General features: G+C 46.6%; 1 protein-coding gene and 1 long non-coding RNA gene across 2 annotated transcripts in view; one reads left to right on the top strand and one right to left on the bottom strand.

Moving 5' to 3' along the window:
* APCDD1L (APC down-regulated 1 like) overlaps positions 1 to 21,047 on the bottom strand; it is a 45,029-nt gene that overhangs the window by 17,044 nt on the left and 6,938 nt on the right.
* Positions 17,605 to 21,047, top strand: part of LOC141568216 (uncharacterized) — a 61,311-nt gene continuing 57,868 nt past the window's right edge. Inside the window, exon 1 of the long non-coding RNA XR_012491264.1 lies at positions 17,605 to 17,716. This is a non-coding gene — a long non-coding RNA (uncharacterized LOC141568216). The remainder of the gene's footprint in view (positions 17,717 to 21,047) is intronic.

Here is a 21,047-nt window from a genome sequence, read left to right as displayed (position 1 = left end):
TTCTTGGGAAATTCGGAAATGGTGTGCTCCAGATAAAGGACACTCCAATCCCGGTCCCCAAAGTATCTCAGGACTTTGAAACGTGCCCTCCGTTGCCTGGTGAACTCGTAGAGTTGAAAGCTGCGCTCTAGAGAGACTGGCTGCCTGGAAAGGCCGTGATTCTGAGCCGTGAGAAGAAGGAGCACATCAGATACAGACGTCGGCAGCGCGGAAGGCGAGGGAAGCGACACGGTGTGGTGTGTCACTGCTCCCCCAGTTCTCCAGGACAAGTCCCAGGCCGGGCTGGACTAAGGGGTTGCTTGTTGCCACTTGAAGAAGGCGATTGTTTTACATTTGCATTTCCAAAATGGGAACCATGCCGACGTCTCCCCATGGGGAGCCGTGCTGAGCATTTCCTGCTGAAGGAAGAGAAAGCATCCTGCTCACGGAATGGGGGGCTTGGGGACACAGTCTGGCCCACCAGGCCTGGCTCATCAGCCAGTTCTTTTTGTTTGTTTGTTTAGGAATGTTCCAGCACAAGAACTGTTCAATCACAACTCTCCCTTGGCCCCATGGTGATGCTAATAATGCCTCGCTCTGGCTGGGGCTTCCACCCAGATGAGAGCTGGGACATTGCAGCCAAAGCCCAGCTGTGTTCCCATAGCCAAGGCATCAGGGTGATCGATGGGAGATTTTCCCTTTTCACCCAGATGTTCTGAAGGCTTGGCGACAAGGCCTCATTCGCTCGACTTCAGTGCCTGTGTTCCCACCTCTGCACATTGGCTCTTCGATAGTCCAAATTCCTACCAAATTTGGTCAGTGCTCTCCCCTGATACCTGTCCTGTGCTTTGCGGAGCGGGGCGCGGGGAGTCAGGGCCTGGATGCACAGAGCGTGGGCGCCCCCGCGGCTTCTTAACACGCCTGCGTCTCCCGGAGGTGCAGTTACAAGGCAGTGTTTGCTGAGCAGGACATGTGTCTTGAAGTCTCCCATTGGATTGAATCCTATCCGCTCTCTTGGCAGCAGACTGAAGCTTTCATTGTTCTATAGAACAGGAATTTGGCAAGATAATCATACGGTTTTGACACACTCAATAAGAAAGAAGACGTTTGTGTAATCGCGGAGATGACTCCCGGAAAAGGTTTCAGGAGAAGGGATCCTCAGGAGCTTAACTCCTCACGGGCCCTTGGGAGCTGGCTCTTCACCAGGTCTTGCCCGGAAGGGCCAAGAACCTTCTCGTCTCAAAGAAATATTTAGGTTCCGAGGAGAGAAGGATGGAGGCTGGTGGTCGCCGTTGAGTGTCTTTGGATCCGAGAATTGCCCAGAGATGTGGGGCCTCACGGAGAACAGCGTTGGGGGACGTGACCACTTACGGGGCTGTTCTTGGGAGTTTCCACAAGGGGGCCCTCTTGAGCTTTGGTTGGGGCGGTTGGGCACCCGGGTGAAACCCGGCACCGCCTCCTTCAGCCCCAGCCTCTAGCCCAGGGCCTCCAGGCTCCCTCGGTCCACCCTGACTTTGGTGAATAGAGAGCGCATGGAAGACCGGTTCTGGAGCCCACGATCTCCTCCACGTGGGAGAGTTTCCTTTCCACTCGCACAGAGAATGTGTTTGGGGACTGACGGGCGAGGGTAATGGGGTCACCTAGCCCTGGCTTCTTTTAAAGAAGTTTGCAACACACAACAAAAACTCCAATTGGAACCACAAGAAAGGGCATCTGGGAAGCTTCAGAAACAACGAGACAAAACGTCTTGGCTCCTCGGACCTGTCCCCAAAGACGCATATAGGGGGGCCTTTGGGTCAGCCACTACAGGAAACATGGAGATTTTAAATGCAAGAAAATTATTGTCATTTAACAAATCAATTTTTCTTACATTGTGTTGAGATTAAGTTCGTGGTCTCTCTCATACATTCAAAATAAGGAATTTCCCTAGAGTGCAATTTTGCGGGGGAAACCTACATCATGTTTCGAAAAAAACCCATTTTGTTAGGAGTTACCAGATTTTATTTTAAGAGAAATGGTAATATTTAATTATAGCATTATTCTGCCGTCTAGAAAATTAATGTGCTTTCAGAGTTTCAGGAGAGAGGCCGCCGTAAGTCCGAACCCTATTTTTGAATTACCATACAAATAGAATCCCAAAGACGCAAATATTGGCTTAAGTGTTGCAGGCAAGGTACAGGAAAATGCGTTGGCTTCCTAAATGTGAAACCAACAGGCCTGTGATTCTAGGCGTCTCTGACCACCCTGGGCCCTGCAGTCTGGTCCCAAGGACACGGTCTGGGGGGCAGCCGCAAGGCAGACTGGACAAGCACTGGTTAGCATCCCAATAATAAGCCGCCAAGTGTGAAAGCTGTAGAGACTGCAAAGCCCCCGTTGCCTTGCCTGCTGGGTCCTCCTAACAAGCCTGTGGAGAAGGTGTTGGTATCGTCCCCGTGTTACAGACAAGGAAACAGCCTCAGCGAAGGGGAATCTGAGCGTGTCCAGCTCCAGTCACACACAGCAGTAGGTGGAAAGGCCCCAACCCCAAACCCGATCTGTGACCTGTAAACTTGACTCCTTCCACCTGCGCACACAACCCTGGGCTTTGCTGCACATTCACAGAGCACCTACTGTGTGCCTGGCCTCGGGGTGGTGGCGTCTCCTCTACCAGGGTTCGGGGGCTGACGTTCCAAGCCAGGGCAATAGAACCTTGCAGAAGTTCTGCCTGGTGCCGGTCCAGTTTGCTGAAGGGACAGGCAAGGTGGGGCCTCGCCGCCTGTGTGTTTCTTGAGTGTCTTGCAGGACGAGGAGCTGCTTGACAGGTGAGAGTGTGATGGGTGCTCAGCAGCGAAGGTAGAGGGAGGTGTGAAGCAGCAGACTCGGCTAAGGGAGGCATAATTAGGCCCTGGCTGAGGGGTTGTCATGGAAGAGCTGGAGAGGCAGGGAACAGCGGGGGCCACACAGGTCTGGAGTGTTCTTCAAGCACAGGGAGCCATGCGGGGACGGGGTGAGAGCAGGTGGGCATGTTGGGAGGCAGTGCTTTCCAAAGGGCACTGCAATGGGTGGCACTGCCGTGATCCCAGGGCCACATGAAGACAGTTGAGTTTACATTTGGTTAGTTACGTATCTATTCTGACTCCATTCAATAACGGACGCGTCAAGCCTGGGATTCTGTTAGCTAGCACGAGGCGAGTGCATACAGGGATCGCTTAGTTTTACATAAGTGAAAATGAGTTAGTGGATTTGGAGAGAAACATTGACCCAAGGACAGTGGCAATCAGATGTAGCCAAATGGTCGTGGTGGCATGTGGTGACAGGTAGTTGGGGACCCCAAGGCTCTAAGGCTCTGTTGGCTTGTGCTTAGGATGATCTAGTGGCGGGGGGGAGGTGGCTGGGGGAAAAGGGGGCTCGGGGCCACCTGTGGGAGACCACCTCAAAGCCCATGCTGAGGTGAGCCCGGGGCAGTGGGTTGTTGAGGGGCCGTGGCAGGAGATGGGAAAGCCAGCCTGTCACTGCTGAGATGGGGGTGAAGGCAGAGAGGAGGGTGGTGTGGATGTGCGTGTTCTCAGCCCGGACACGGAGGGGATGGTGGGACGGCTCCTGAGATGAAGAACTGGGAAGAGTTCCATTTTTGGGGTGCGCTGTTTGAGGAGCTAAGGGGGCAACCAGGAGGAGCCAGCGTGAGGACCTGGCTGGGACCACACATCTGTTTAGGATGCACAGCTGGGGCGAGGACAGAGGGTGGAAGTCAGCTAGGGAGAACCCTCCGGAAACCAGCCTCGGGGAAAGGCCAGCGCAGAGGCCGGGGTGCGGGTGGGGGGGCACTCAGAGGGGAGCAGAGTGCTGAGAGCAGGTCGCTTAGAAGTAAGTTTGCAGATAAAATATAGATGCCCACTTAAGTTTGATGTCCCGATACACAGTGAAAAACGTTTTAGCATCAGTGTGTCACAATATTGCACGGGTAAATATAGGGGTTTGGAGAAGGGAGACAAAACCAAAGGAATAGAGAGATTGTGTTTTATGGCTTAATTATTATTTTTTTGTGTAAGTTCTTTTATGCCATAGACAGGGGGGAAAGAAAATGAATCAGTAGATACAGAAAAGCATGAAGGTAGATATAAAAGCGTACCCACAATTGCGTCCCCCAGAGTGAATTGCCACCAACATGCAGGTACACGTTACACTTTAGATCCTAGAGTCTGGGATGCCGAGGGGAATGAGCATCCATCCCCTTTGAATGTCCATCCACAACACCGCCTGGCCCAGGGCGGGCACACACTACATTTTTTTTGAATTAATGTATAAATTCTTCTGGACTTTTTTTTCTTTTTATATACACATACATGCATTTACCACCACCACCACCACCCCCTTTTTTTTTTTTTTACAAACCTGGGGTCATCCTACATATATTATTTGAAATCTATGTTTTTAACGTAACAATAGCTTTTGGAAATCTTTGAGGAAGGTTGGCTTTCGGGAACTGGAGGGACTAATGTATATTCCCAGTTTCCAGGGGAGGGACAGAGGAAATAATCAAGTGGCACATGCAGGAGATGCAGTAACCAGGGGGGCAGGTGCCCGAATCAAGAAGAGACCAATAAAAACAGGCTACACTCTTCAAACAAAAGCAATACGTGGCTTGCAGTAGAATTTTCAAGATGTATTAAAAAGGTATAAAATGAAAAGCGAAAGTTGCTTCCTACCCTGAAACCCTGGTTGCTCCCCCCAAAGTGAATCATTTTACCAGTTTCTTGTGCACCCTCCCAGAAAATAGTTTCATGCAGATCTCTGCATATAAATGCATATGGTTTTTATTTGGCTATTAAAATTTTTTTATGAATGCAATCTTTCTCTACACATCGTTCTGCATTTTGCTTTTTACACGTAAATTATCAGAGATAGCTTTCCATCTTAGACTTATCTCTCCGTGGAAAAGACAAAATAGTATTCCATATAGATGAATATAGATGAAGCTTCTGGTTTCATCTATAGATGAATCTTGATTTAGTTAAAATCCTCTGTAGATGGACATTTTTTCCCCCTGTTATTTCAAACAACAATATGTTGGGCATCCTTTTAATGTATCTTGGTGTAAATTTTGTGTGTGTCCTTTGAAGAAATTCCTAACAAAGACATTATATGTACATTTGACATGTTGACAGATTTGACCACATTGTCCTCCAAACTGCTGTTTCAATTTACCCTCCATCAGTGGTGTATGAGAGTACCAGTGTCCTTACACCTTTGGCCACACTGGATATTATCAAATTTTTCACTTTTTGCAAATCTCACATATGAACAATGGAAGAGAAATAACAAGTTAATGAAAGTTAGTGGCTAGTCACATATTTCTGTGCCTATAAATAAACAAGGGGCACAGTTAATAAGCAGATTCTCCACTGATTTGGATTCATACTCTTCTGATTATTTTCACTGCCACCACTGTGGGTCATTTCTCACCTGAAAGAATGACAGTGGCCCCTCACTGCCTCCCAAGCATCCACTCTGCTCCTATATTAATTCTCTATGGAACAGCAAGTGTGACCTTTGAAAAATGTAAATCAACATCCTGGTTCTGCAGTATGGTTCTCTGAATATTCTGAGGGACACCCTCACTGCACACAATTAGATTTGATGTAAAGTATACTTTTTCAGAAAGTAGGGAAGCTTCTGAGTTCCCTGGCCCAAAAAGTGAGAGGAAGTGGGACCTGTAGACACCCTCCTGAGGGCAAATGTCAATGTCAGCATTGCCTGTGGTAAGAAGCTGGTGGAGAACCAAGGGATAGGATGGTCCCAGGTTGCTGGCCAACCTTGAATCCTGGTAGAAGCAAATATGAATGCTCTCTTTACAAAAGCACGATCATTTTATGGTTCCAAGATTTTCCAAACCTGAGTTCCCAATTAAAGATCACCAAATACACAAGTAAACAACCCACTATAGAGTAAGAGTTAGCAGAAAGAAAAAATTTATATTCCAAGAGCATCAGATATTGGAATTACTATCACAGAATAAATAAAAGTATGTATGAAATGTTTAATGAAATAAAATATGGAATTTAAAAACATGACCAACAAACATGAGCCTATAAAAATGACTAAGCATATTTGAAAAAGAATCAGATAGAACTTAAAAATATATATAATTGTTGATATAAAAACTTACTGGCTGGATCACAGGGCAGATTAGATACAGTTGAAAAGGGGATTGGTGAACTGGAAAATAGGTGTAAAGAAATCACCCAGAATTCAGGACAGAAAGAGAGGGGGCTGAAAACTAAGAACAGGGGGTTAAGAGACATAGGAACCATAATGATAAAGTCTCCCAGAAGGAGAGAAAAGAAAGAGTTGAGGAGAAGCAATAGGTGAAGAAAAAATGTCTGATAATTTTCTAGAAGTGATAAAAGACCAAATCACTGGTACCAGGAAGGGCAGTGAGTACCAAGCAGGGTTGATAAAAATAAATCAACACTTGAACTTGCATAACACCAAAGATAAAAATAAGAGAAAAGAACTGTCACCTAGATTTTTGTGCCGAGTCAAATAACCTTCAAGAACAAAGATAAAACAAAGACATTTTCAGATAGACAACACTGAGAGTGTTTAACACTAGATTAAGTGACTTTCTACACAAAGGACTTTTTGAAGAAGGAAGGTCTGATTTTTAGGAAGCTATAATGAGCAAAGATTTTGAAAATGGTGTAAATCAAAGAATAAAATGATAATCTCTAACTTTGTGGGGTAAAAAAAAAGAAATAATTAAAGTACTGGAAAACAGTAGCATGTAATTTGGCAGAGGAATAATTAGATTAGTATTCTAAACTCTTCATTATCAGGAAAAGCGTTGAGATATGAAGATGTGATAATTTCAGAGCTAGCTACTAAAATAATAGAGGTATTGTATAACTTCTAAACCAGAAGAGAGGGGATAGAAGTAATAGGAATAAACACAACCCAACTAATCCCTTAAATATATAGATAGATAGATAGATAGATAGATAGATAGATAGATAGATACATATAAAAAAAGAAAAGGAGGAAAAAGCATAAAAAGCACAATTGTAGAAAATGAAGGATGATTAAAACAAATGTGATTTACTTGCCAGTTATAACACACATTGTCAAATTGAATTTTTTAAACTGCTGCTATATGTTATTTACATATTTGAAGCATAAGGACACAGAAAGTTTGAAAGTAAAGGGATTGAAAAACATTTAACAAATAATAAAGAAAAGGAAACTAATATCAGATAAAACAGGATATACTGTTTAAAGCATTATTAAGGATAGAGGTCACTCTATAAAAGATCCAATCTGTCAGGAATAAGTGACCATAAAATAGCATCAAAATATACAAAGCAAAAATTGTTATAGATATAGGGAGATATTTGACAAATCCATTATCATAATGAGAGATTTTAGCACAACTCTTTCAATTACTTATATAGGTCAAGCAGACAAAATATCAGCAATGATGCAGAAGATTTTAAAACACGGTAAGCCAATGTAATTCATTTCATATATGTGTGTGCACATGTGCATACGCGGTCGGACAATTAAGTGCGCGAACTTGTTGCAACGGTGTTGCTAACCTTTTTTTGATATCAGAGGGATTATCCATTATGAATTTGTGCCAACTGGATAAACAGTTAACCAAATTTACTATTTGGAAGTGCTGAAAAGGCTGCGTGAAAAAGTTAGACAACCTGAACTTATCGCCAACAATTCATGGCTCTGGCATCACGACAATGCACCAGCTGACACAGCACTGTCTGTGACGGAGTGTTTAGCCAGTAAACAAATAACTGGATTGGAACACCCTCCCTACTCAGCTGATCTGGCCCCCAATGACTTCTTTCTTTACCCAAAGATAAAGGAAATATTGAAAGGAAGACATTCGGATGACATTCAGGACATCAGGGGTAGTAAGACCACAGCTCTGATGGCCATTCCAGAAAAGAGTTCCAAAATGGCTTTGAAGGGTGGACTAGGCGCTGGCGCCGGTGCATAGCTTCCCAAGGGGAGGACTTCGAAGGTGACCGTACTGATATTCAGCAATGAGGTGTGTAGCACTTTTTCTAGGATGAGTTCGGGAATTTAATTGTCTGGCCTCAGAAGTATGTGTGTTATGTAAATATATCTACAAAGACAAATATACACATTACATGTATTATATATTGCATATATTATATATTACATATATATTGCATATATTATGTGTGTGTGTATATATATGTGTATATATGTGTGTGTGTATATATATGTATGTATTATATATATGTATGTAATATATATATATATATATATATATATATATATAAAATACTGTGCCCAGTAATTAGAGAATTCACATTCTTTCCAAGCACACACACAGCATATACAAAAGCCAACCCTATACTAGGCCAACATATAAGTATCAACAAATTCAAAGAATTGGTATCATCCAGGCCACATTTTTTACCACAATGCAACTGAATTACAAGTCATAAATAAAAACAAACAAAAAAAAATTCTATGCATTTGGAAATTGAAAAAACTTCTAAAATACTCAGGCATCAATGAAGAAATCAAAATAAAAGTTTAAAAACTATAGAACTTAGCGCTAAGCAAAAAGTGAAAATGCATTTATTAATCGACGTGCTTGAATCTTCTACAACAGATTCCTCTTGCATGTTTTGTGTTGTGTAGTTTCTTTGCCTCTTCACAGGACACACTTTGTATTTTCCTTTTCTAAGGCAGAAGTAGAAAGCCCATTTATTCTTTCTCTTGCCTTTGTTGACTGAAGATCATTTTGGTTACTGACAATTAGAGGAGGTTTTTTTTCCAGCTCCACAACTTATTGTTATACTGTCATCCATTCTGGAGGTTGTTGTCACATTTTGGAAAACCTCTGTCAACTGTCTCTCACATATGAGTGGTGAGACGTCAGGTAGCGTCCCAGGGACTAGCTCTGCCTCTGTACATTTGATGCCCTGTCTCTCCTCTACCCACATGGTTTTGGTGACTGGTGCCAGAGGACAAATTCAAATGCACTTTCATGTCATGACAGTGGGGAGGTAGGTAGTTCCGTGAGAGGCAAGAGCGTTCCTGGGAGCCAGTCCCACAACAGCTCAGGGAGCAATAACATAAGTACACATGGAAGTGGCTGCAAAACACACAAACAGATCTTCCTACTTAAGCTGGATACCTCAAATGCCTGTGGTCACTTCAACACTTGACAGCAAGAAGCAATGTGATGGACGGAAGTCAGAGTGGAAAGAGCCAGAGAAAGTGTGGAGGAGACTGGCCCCTGACTGACTAATGGTAGAATATGTTACCATTACGAATATTTTTGATGTCTACAAAAATTGATGTCCATATGAGCACATTGTTAGGGACCCTGCCCCCCTCCAGCTTTTGAGAGAAACTTCATGAGAGATAGACCCAAAAGCTTTTCTTTTTTTTTTTCTTAAAGTTTATTGGGGTGACAATTGTTAGTAAAATTACACAGATTTCAGGTGTACAATTCTGTATTACATCATCTATAAATCCCATTGTGTGTTCACCACCCGGAGTCAGTTCTCCTTCCATCACCATATAGTTGATCCCCTTTATCCTCATCCCAAAAGCTTTTCGAGGACAGTGTAAGGGAGGAAAATTAAAGACGGCAGGAGAAAGGAAAAGTTACAGGACAGTCTCACATATGTACATGGTTGCAAAGGCCCTAAATAAAATATTAGCGAGTAGAGTACAGTAGTTTATAAAAAAGATCATGCAGTGTGTCCATTTTGGGTCTATCCCAATAATGCAAGAGTGTTTAATATTAGAAAAATCTATAAACGTCATCCATTCACAGATTAAAACAGAAAAACATACAATCAACTCATAGATGCAGGAAAAGCAGTTGATAAAATTCCATACCCATTCACCATTTTAAATAAATTGTGTCAAAAGACAAATAGTTTGAAATATCGTTATGCTAAATAAGGGCGTTACCAAAACCCCTACATTCAATAATGATGCTTCCTGGTGAAAAACTGAACCTTTGAGATGAAGAATAAGGTGGCATCCACCATCGCAAAATGAAGGCCGATTATTTCCAACATTTACTGAAGGTCCGAACAGTAAGATACGAAAAAGAAATAAAAGGAATAAGAATTAGAAAAGACATAAAGTTGTAACTATTTGTAGATGATATGATTATCGATGTGCCAAACTCCAAATCTACAGAAAATTTATTAGAAACAATGAGTGTTTAGCAAGATGGCTGGATAAAAGAAACCAATGTACAAAAATCAATTACATTCTGTAACAGCAACAGATGGAGGGGGAGATACCATTTACAATAGTAGTAAAAAGTATAAGGTACGTAGGAATAAACCTAATAAAAGTAAGCAAGACATAGTTGGAGAAAATTATCAAAATGTATTGAATGACATTAAAGAAGGTATAAATAAATGAAGTGATATATCCATGGACAGGAAGTATCAAGAGATGGCAGTTCTCTAAAAACATCCACAGGCAATGTATTCCAGTCAAAATCCCAGCAGGTTATTTCATTTGACTTTTCTTAGGATCTTGACAAGATGGTTATAAAATTTATATGTAAGAGCAAAGGTGTCAGAATTGAAGGAAAAATAAGGTGTGGAGGGTGGGCTGTATCAGAGATCAAGATTCATTGAGAACGAGAGTAGTTGTAAGACTGCGTATTCATTCTGTGAAGAGATAACTAATTGACCAAAGGAATGGATAGCAGCTCAGGTACTGACTCATCGAGTGCATAAGCTTGATTGCGTCAGGCCTGATGATTGGTTGGGAAGAGATGGCTGTTCAATAAACAGCCAGGACCGTTGGCTGTCCACCTAGAACAGGAAAAGAAACCGGACCCCTTCCTCACACCGCACCCCCAAATCAATTTTCAATTGATAAAAGACTTCAACGTAAACGGCAAAATGCTAAAGCGTTTAGAAGAAAATGTAGACTATCTTTATGATCTCAAGAGAGCGAGAGAAAAAAAGGGAAACAAAATGCAAAAAGTGTTAGCATGGGAGGACAGGCTGATAAATATGGATACAGGAAAACGAGGAACTTCCGTGACTCAAAAGACGCCATAAAGAGAATGAAAAGGACAGCCACAGACCAGAAGATACCCACCGCCCGTGTAACCAGTAAGGGATTAATACACAGAGTGTGTAAAGTCCTACAAATCTTAAGGAAAAGACCAACAAAGCAGTAGAGAAATGAGCACAGGACGCAAGCCAGAATTTCCCAGAAGAGTGACAGAACGGTAAATGATGCTATGTAGAGATACTCAAACCCATGAGTAGTCACGGCCATGCAAATTAAAGCCCAATGAGGTAACATTTTTATACTCATTTGATTATCAAAAACTATGAATTCCCAAAATAGCAAATATAGGGGAAGGTTAGTGGGAACCCTGTTGGTGGGAGCATAAACTGGGATAACCACTTGTTAGAACAGTTCTTGTAAATTAACTTTATGAAAGTTTACAACATGAGACCAGTGGCTGACGAACATTTTCTGTGACTCACAGAAATGCACCTTGACATCAACATCTGATATGCAAACCTGCACGTGAATGCACACACCCCTGCATACACATGCGTATAATGGAAACAGAAGCTTCCGGAAGTAATCCTGGCTCTCACTAGGAGATACACACCCTGCAGCAGTCTCTTCTTGTTCACTGTTTGGGCTCCGCAAACATGATCTCCTGACCCATGAATAGATCACGGCTCAGATTTTCTACCTCTCGCACACGAGTACCCGGTGACAGTTAACAAGGATGTTGGTAACAGCCTTGCTTGTAATAGCAGAGCTGGAAACAGATGGAATGATCACAGACTGAAGAACAGAAAAAGAACCTGCCGCAGCTTCATGTGTTGGAATATCACACAGCAGTGAAAATTGACGAACTGCAGCCACAGCCAACAACCTGCACACACCTTAGAGACACAGCACGGAGCGACCAGAGTCAGTGCAGGAGAAAAGCTAAGAGTATGCAACACCTTGTATCTAGTTCAAGAACAAGCACAGCTAAAACATACACCCCGGGCACACATACTCTGGAACAAAGCAAGGAAAGGATCAACACAGCAATATGGGGGGTGGATGAAGATGCTGGCAGTGTTCTTGTCCTTGTGTGTGAGGGATGGGTTCACAGGTGTCCATTTTACGTTACGTTTCAAAGTACACATAGTTTTGTAGTTATCAAATGCGATGTAACAAAAGTGTACGTTTGACCAAGTCACTCCTGTTTAGAACCCTTCCTGCTTCAAAGTCCGACAAAATCCAGTCTTGGCCTGTGAGTCCTCTCACCATTTTCTTCAGCACTCTGCATACCACACACACTGACGTGCTGTCAGTTCTTGTATCGTACCCAGTACTGTGGACTGAATGGATGGGTGTATCCCCCAAATCCACAGGTCCAAGCCCTACTCCCCAGTGTGATGGCATTTGGAGGGGGTGTCTTTAGGCCATATTAAGGTTAGATGAGGTCATGCGGGTGGGGCCCCCTGATGGGATTAGTGCCCTTATAAGAAGAGGAAGAGACTTGAGCCCTCTCTCTCGGCAATGTGAGGACCCAGCAGGAGGGAAAACCAAGAAGCAGGCCCTCACCAGACCTAGAATTTGGTGGCATCTTGATCTCGGGCCTCCCCAGCTCCACAACTGTTTCTTGTTGAAGCCGCCCAGTCTGTGATATTTTGTTATGGCTGAAATGACTGACACCCAGGTTGTACTCACCCCAGGGCCTTTGCCCTTGCAGTTCCCTGTTCTAGGACCTTCTGGCTCATTCTCATTCTTCTGCTCAAGTGTCACCTCTTCAGTGAGAACTTCCCCATGACCCTGTCTCAAGCTGGGCCCTCCAGTGCCCCCTAGAGCCTGCTGTCCCCCTCCACTGCCTCCATAGGGAGCAATGGGGCTTCTGGTCCTGCTCCTTCCCCCGCCCCCACCCCCAGCACTGACGACAGTTAGTACAGGTCAGCTCATTCATCACAGGCTTCTTCCCCTGACTGAGCGAGGGGAGGGCTGGGACAGCTCTGTCTCACTCAGCTTGTCTCTGCCAAGCCTGATGCGTACCTGCCAGGATCACACAAGAATCCTTGGCCACCAGGACCAGCTACATGATTTGCAGCGCCCAGTACACATTGAAAAAGCAGAGCCCTTGTTTGGAGAGTATTTAGAATTTCAAGATGGTGGCAGCAGAGCACTAAACCCAGGGCAGGGTTCTCCTGAGGGTGGCCCCGTGTGACTGCCTAGGCCACGCACCCACAAAGCCTGCCCCCCTGTAGCTACATCTGTGAAAGAACTGAAATCTTATCAGGACATCACAGGGCCTAGGAGGGACAGTGTGTCACCTAACCATGAACATGCGTTGACTTCCTTGCTGGGGGCTTGCTTCTCCCCTGCACACACTTGGTCTCACTCTCCCTTGCACCCGAGGCCCCTAGAAGGCAGGGGCCACGACCATGGTGCCCTGTGGCTGGAGCCCAGGCTGGACCAGACGAACCTGGGTTGGATTCCAGGTGTGCGGCGTGGAGTGAGATGCTGGTGCTGTACTCCATGAGCCTCAGTTTCCTCATCTGTACAATGGGGGAAGGGGTAGCACAAGTGAAGTGCTTCTTCGCGTGGCGCCTGCCATGTAGGAGAAGCCCAGTCTGCGTGTGTGTGTGATTTCTGTCGCAACACGGAACAAGGACTGTGTGGGCTCCTAGCCAGAGGTCCCAACCCACTCCTACGTCCTCAGCTGCTGACAGGGCCATCAGCTGAGCAGGAGTGTCACCTCCCTGCCCCGGGCCAGGACCCCCAGCAATGAGGTTACTCACTGCCTGTGTGACCAGGGGTCCCTGGCGCCCCGCCCCAAACCTCTGTTTCCTCACCCTCAGCCTGGAGCTGACACGGCCACATCACGTTTCCAGTGCTGGCAGTGAGGACAAGTGACAGAGGGTGGCACGAGGCCTGGCACACTGTGGACGGCAGCCATGCCTGCTCTTGATGACTGCCTGTATGAGCAGAAATGCCAGGGGCGTTTCTGTTCAGTCCCGCTTCCCCCAAGGTTAACGAGTTCAGGTTGGTTTTCTGAATCCTGAAAAGAAATGGTAGTGTTTGCAGTCATCGCTTTATTGAGCGCTGCACTGTGCCAAGCCCTGGGTCAGACATGGGGAGACGTGGAGTGGAACAGGACACGTCATGGCGCCAGAGGGGGTCCCAGCCCTGCCCGGGAGCCGAACCCCAGAACCCCAGATAAATCGTCACTGTGTGGTGTCTAGAGAGGCGTGTGCCCCAGGGGTGGGGCATGCCCCAGTTTACCACCCACAGAGCAGCCCCCCTCAGAGCCAGGCAGGAACAGGACAAAGAAACATTTCCGCTGAGACAGGCTGGCCATAGGAGGAGGGGGGGCGTCAGCAGGGCTGTCCAGCTGGGCACAGAGGGAGCCCTTTGAAAGGGTTGCAGGCTCTTAGGGGGGTACAGGAGGCCTGCCATGCGGTGGAGGACTCAGCAGTGCCTTTTCGAGGGCTGGATGTGGGAAATGTGCCAGGCAGTCTGGAAGGGGCCAGTGGCAGTGAGATGGCATGCTAATAATCCCTCTGAAATCGCTTTGTCCCTCCCCTGCCACCCGTGCAACTGGCTGATCCCGGGCTGGGGGGGGGGGGAAGCTGGGCTTGAGTGGAGGCTGCAGGGGGCAGGGGAGGAGCGAGCGGGCCGCACACATGGGTGGGCATGTCCACCACTCGGTGCCACACTCGGGTCCACCTTGACAGCCCACATCACAGAGGAGGAAACTGAGCCACTTGTGTCTTACTCTGGGAGATTCCTGGGGTGGCCATAACAAGGCCCCACAGGCTGGGGAGACTTAAGCAACAGAAACGGATTGTCTCACACGGCGGCTGGGAGCCCCAGATCCAGGGGCTGGCGGGGCTGCTTCCTTCGGAGGCTTCTCTCCTTGGCTTGTGCACATGGCCGTCTCCTTCCTGTCATCACATCAGCTCCCCTCTGAGGGGTCTGAGTCCATGTTTCCCCTTTGGATGAGGACACCAGTCCTATTGGATGAGGACCCACCTAAATGACCTCATTTTAACTCGATCCCTTAAGTAAGGACGCAAGCTGCAAATAAGGTAACCTTTCGAGGTGCTGGGGGTTACGACTTCAACCTACAGACTTTTGGGGGGACGGCACAATTCAACACCTAACACCCCAGCTGACCCTGCTGGAGGGACGCAGGGTCCTCTGCAGCCTCTAATAATATATTCTATTATGAAAGGACGCAGTGCAGAGAAGCAAATCCCCTGTAGTGCCCTCCCCAACCTCCCTCTCCCCTTCCCAGCAGCAACCGTTATTATTAGTTTGTGTATCTTTCCAGACCTCTTTCTACGAAGGAATATACATAAATATGTGTTGTGGGTGGAGGGAGGCTGTTTTTAAAATAAAATTTAAAATCCTGTTACGGTGAAAAACCTGGCTAATGAAAATTATGTTTCAAAATAGACTGAGGCGTTCTTTGTGCTAAATATGGTGTTCTTTGTCTCATTTGCAGTGGAAAAGTCCCTTGTTTCAAAAAAAAAAAAAAACATTATTAAGAGGCCTTACAATACAAACCACATTTTCCAATTCAATAGCGTACAAGGTCAGCCAAGCAAAGACAACGTCGACTAGCTTCAGAAGTGTCTTGCTCAATAATGAAATGTGTTCAGAGGGGCGGCATTGTAATCAGAGCCTGGTACAAGCCCGTTGTGGTGATGCTGAAATTTCAGCTCCGAAATGAACCCCTTCAGTAATTGGGAACCTATTAAAGGAGGCTTAAGTGCAATTTCAGATGTCACATTTCCTGATTAACAAGGATATCATTTCTCGCAGGGGAAAAATAAAAAAAAAATAAAAAGAGGATTCTGTGTATATCCTTGGATTTCCTGCATTGGCCCTCGTGCTGAAGGAAAAGGCCACATACCACTGGTCTAGGTGAAAGCTGCTAAGGACTCACTGGACCAGGAAGAGGGTCTTCCGGGGCCAACAGGGCTGGAGACGGAGTTTTAGGGGAATCGACCTTTGCTGGCCACCCACATTCCAGCCGGACCCAGAGACCAGCCGGACCCATGCATCCTGTCCCTCACACTCTGGTCTCCACCTGAATGTCAGCCTTCCTGATGGCAGGTCCTAAGCTAGAGCTGTTTGTAGAACATGCCTCGTCCTCCTTTGGGCCAAAGCCCCTGTGTGGGGACAGAGTCCCAGAGAGCAGTTCCCAGGCTCTCGGCCTCACGTGGAAAGGTGCTGGCTCGGGTAGTAGATGGCCATCAGCTGTGACTAGTTGGCCATCAGCTGTTACCGGTTAACCATTAGCCACTAACATAACTGTTGTAGCTACGCGGGGGTTGGTTGGTTGGCAGAGAAGTGGACAGCGGGTTGTGGATCGTGTGGCTCCTGCTTCCTGTGTCTCCAACCCAGCCGCCAGTGAGAATATAGCGGTATGACTCCCTTATCTATGGCTCCGTGGGTGTTCCTTTTTGGCCTCAGCATATCCTGAGTTCGTGTGCGGGGAGTGGGACCAGAGTCCCTGCATGACACCCTGCCTTTGGAGGCTGCCCCCGGAGGCTGCTGTCACCTCCTGCTGGATGCCACCCGCAGCCACCGGCTGCTGCTCTTGCCCATGGGCACCACTCTCATGTCCCTAACCCCTCCCTGGGAGTCTCATCTCCAACACGTGTCCATCTGGGTGGCTGGTCCCCCACCTGGGCTTTAGAGCCCTCAAGCTCCTCATTTCCTTTACCTGCTCGACTACTTAGGACACAGTGTGGGGGGTGGCCCACCTTTCTGGAGTGTCCACCATCTGCATTAGGATTTTGTGGCTGCTGGTCACACATCTGTGCAGCCACCTCTGAGGTCTGTGCCGGAGGGGCCGTGGCTGTAGTTGCAGACAGTAGCCTCTGTGAGTAACAACATAACTACAAACATCTCTGCTCTCAGGTATCTTAAGCCCAACCCAGCCAAGCACAACTCTTGATTTCCTCTACCTCCAACCCAGTCCCTTCATATGGGTTACAGCTGGCCCGTAAGGCCAGGTAGAAAGTTAGAAAGCAAGTTAGAAAAAGGCAACTCTGTGGGTGGGCACAGCCCCCACTGGGGCCCTTGGCTGAGTTGTGGAGCAGACAGCACCTCTCGTCACGGCGGTTCAACCACCACAGTCCCATCATCCCCCTAATACCAGATATCTGGGAGTCGTCTCTTTACCCCCTGTTGTGGGCTGAATTGTGTCCCCCAAAAGATACATTCAAGTCCTAAAATTCCTGGTACCTGTGAAGCTGATCTTGGAAATAGGACAAATTGGCTTGCTCACCATTCTGACCTGTGCCAGCCATTCTGATGCACCTTCAGTTTCTTCAACGGGCCCAAGTGACTTCTGTGTTAGGGCCACACTTCCATGTCACCTCCTTGGAGAGGAGCACCTTCCAAGGGCACCTCATCTGGCAGCCCCCTATCCCCCCCGCTAGCACACTACTCCCTTTCTTCATTTCATAGCTATTGTCATCGGTCATTTCCTCATTTATTTGTTTTCTTATTTATTGTCAGTGCTCCCCCCTCCCCTCACCCCACTAGAGTGCAAGCCCCACCAGGCCCACTACGTTCACTGTTGTGTCCTCAGGGTATAGAAGAGTGCCTGGCACATAGTAGGCGCCCGCTGAATGCCCACTGAAGAACTGAATACTTGAGTGAAGAAACATTCCTGCCATTGAGTTGAAGTTACATGAAGTTACCTGAAAACATAGTAAGTACACGCTTATTCATTTAAGCTTTTCCTAAACTAGAATTGGGAGTAGAGAGAGAATGAAGTATGTCTTTGTACTTAAATTAAGCAGGATAAAAAAAGAAAAGAACTTCCTGAGCAAATTATGTAAACAGGGACTATGTTTCACCCTCTTAATAATGAACTCCAGAGGCTCTGGCCTCAGACACCCTGAGAAGCTCTCTGGCAATGAATATGCAAATTCCAAGTGATTCTCTGTCCTCATTGAAGCGCTTATAGGATTCTGGAGAACCGGGGTCCTAACCTCTCTTCCCCAGCACCCGTCAGCAGCAATAATGAATGCCCTGGCTGGAAATGGACTTAGCTCTTTACATGTAACCTGGAACTCTAACTTCCCGGAAGTCGGGCTGCCCCTAGCCACCGTCACTGACAGAAATGCATGTGTCTCTGAATTGCCCCATGCAGGCATGTATAGTCCCTGAAAGCTTGGGGTGGGGTTTACCAGGAAAAGGCCTAGTCACTCAATCACGAGGCTATTACCTTCTCTAAGATTTCAATGGTAGCTTTAAATGGAATCTCTGCAAAAGGCCAGTGAAAATGCAAAAGCATTGTAAGGCCATAGAAGAAAAAGAAGTCCAAACATCGATCGTTATGAAAGCCCAGGCACTCTCACTCACCGGCAAGTTGGTTTTCATTTCAGTAACTGTGGGTTGCTGTTAGGAAATTGTAGCCCATCAGAATTTGGTTAAAGCTTATGGGCCAAACGGTAGACTTAAGTTTCAAACTATCTAGAAACCACACCCAACCACCAAAAACACATGTTAAAACAACTCTAATTGTATATTTCAAAGAACAAGTAATTTTGTTTTGCTGCGGTCAGTGGTAATTCCAAGCTAAATACATTCATGTCTTGCTCTCTGTTTTTACGCATATTTTTGGGAAAGAGTGGGGTTGGGTGTGAGCTATTGCTTTTCTTCCTCTTTTCTGCATAATTTAATATTGAGGCATGTGGAGGGCAGCTCAGATTTTGTAATGCACATTGAACTCTGGGGTTAGCTAACAGTGGGGACTAAAGCATGTACACTATTCAGCTAACTACTCAGAAAGCAGGGTCTCAAAAACGGACGTTGTAGGCATGTTGGTTAGGTGCTTTGGTTGCAAGCAACAGAAACCACGTCGGACTCATGGAAGCTAAAAAGGGATTCCGTGAAAGGGCAAGGGTGCTCACTGAACTAAGGGGCGCTCTGGGAATCCAGTTTGTGGGAACTACTCTGCAATTTTTCCAGCCCTCCCCACCCCCCATCCGTGGTCATGATGCATTTTAGCTTTTGGTGATTGCACGAGATTCCAGATCCAGATCCTATTTGCTCAGCTTGATAAGCCCCAAGGTGGAGGAGAGGACCCTTGATTGACGAGTCCTCCAGGATTAGAGTCAGTGAGGGAAATTTTGCTGCTAGCAGGAGAAGGAGACATGGAACCTAGGCAGGCAAACCAGCACTTGTCTACTGCAGCTTTGCTTCAAGCAGAAGAGGGGGCCAGAGAATCCTCAGGGCACAGGCTCCACTGCTCATGGGACCGACAAGTAGCACAATAGATGTCGCTGGCATTGGTAAAGGACCCCACCTTCCCTGGATCCTCTCTGTGGTGAGCAGTGTGTCCCCCGGCCCTTGGGCTGACCATGCAGAGAGACGGTTAGTGCCTCAGGGCCACCAGGGACGCATGAGTTCTGGGCTTACTGAGTTCAGTATCTCGCATGTTCTGGATGACTCCTGAGCAACCAGGAGCCCATCGGGCTGTGGTCTTGTCAGACCTCTGCCCCTTTCCCAGCATCCTAGCCCAGTGGCCTCCATTTCCTCAGGTGTCAAATGGCAATAGCAGCAGTACCCCAATCACAAGGCAGGTGTGAAGAAATAATGTAATGCCCCGATGTGCTTAACAAGAGCAGGTTCTCAGTGGACATGAGCTATTGACGATACGGATCCATCCGTAGCTGTGGTCTGGCCTCAGTCACCCTATTAGGACTCCAGTTCCCCATTCTGAAGCCCCGTCCACTTGACTGGAGACAGGGCACCTTTGGCATCTCCTCCTTGCAGCAGGGAGGGCACAGGATGCTGTCTAAATGTCTGGATGGTATGGTGGGGACCCTGCTGTGCCCCAGATCAACACCCAGGAACACTACCCTGCCTAAGAGCATCTCTGCTGCCCAGGACCTCTGGTGCCATTTGGGGTGATCCCTCTTCTGACACCAGGACCCAAACCCATAGCCAGGTCAGGTTTCACAAGCCCCAGCCTCCATTCACTTCTATAACCAGCCTCTCCTGCTGAGGCTCTAGTAAACCTTGGGGGTTGCAAGTCTGGGAGATTGCAAACCCAATCCCTCCCCTTGGGACCCCCAGCCCCAGATGGAACTGATTCTATAGGAAATACAGAAGAAAACATATAAAGATAAAGAGAGAAATCACCGATAATCCCACCTCCCAGAGACAACCACTCATTTCTTATGTTTTCTTCTAGTTTTCTCATTTTAAATAAGAATGCCCCCCAATGAAAACATAATTAAGATCAAACATATATATATACTGTGTTTCTAACATTATGTCAAAAATATCATCTCATATCATTCAACATTTTTTTGATACATAATTTTTTGTGGGTGCATAATTCCTTCAAAATTTATTTAAATCATTGCCTAATGTTGGGTATTTAGATTTTGGCCTCCTTGCCTCCCTCCCTCCACGGGTCCCTGGATACGGCTTGGCCCTGTCCCATCACCTCCCAACTGTAGGCTGATCACATAACTTCTTGAATCTCCACTTCCCAGAAACACCCACCAAAGCGGGCCCTTCGATACACCACCAGGCGGAGGCAACCCAAACCCCCTCATGCCTTTGGAAGCAGAAACTTGGGCTTCCAACTCCTTTCTCTTCCTCTGTGCCCCCGTTCTCCTCTGACCCTGTCTAGCTGCCATTTCTGACCCTTCCTCCCCAGCTGTGCTCCCAATGTCCCAGAATGCTTTGCAGCCTCCCTTAAGAAGCAGCATAGCTTGGTCCTGAGTTGAAACCTGCAGGGAGTGTCCTGTCACCTTAATAACGATGTGACATCTACAAAGCCCCTGCTCTGTTCCTGGCACTGCGCTAAGCTTTTCACACGGGCAGTCTCACCTAGTCCTCACAGCAAGCCCGTGGAATAGACATTATTTGGCAAAGGAGGAAACTGAGGCACAGAGGAATTCAGTCATTAGAAGTCAGTGGAGCAGCTGGAATTCGAATGTGGGAAATTGAATTCCAGAGCCCAGCCCACGCTGCAGTCTTTGCAGATGGACACTTCGCTCTTCAGCAGCTCTCAGATTCGC

The sequence above is a fragment of the Rhinolophus sinicus genome, linkage group LG13 (assembly GCF_036562045.2).
Source record: "Rhinolophus sinicus isolate RSC01 linkage group LG13, ASM3656204v1, whole genome shotgun sequence".
In the NCBI taxonomy this organism is placed as follows: domain Eukaryota; kingdom Metazoa; phylum Chordata; class Mammalia; order Chiroptera; family Rhinolophidae; genus Rhinolophus; species Rhinolophus sinicus.
Note: the sequence above shows the minus strand (reverse complement) of the source record. Positions and strands in the feature narration are given on the sequence as shown.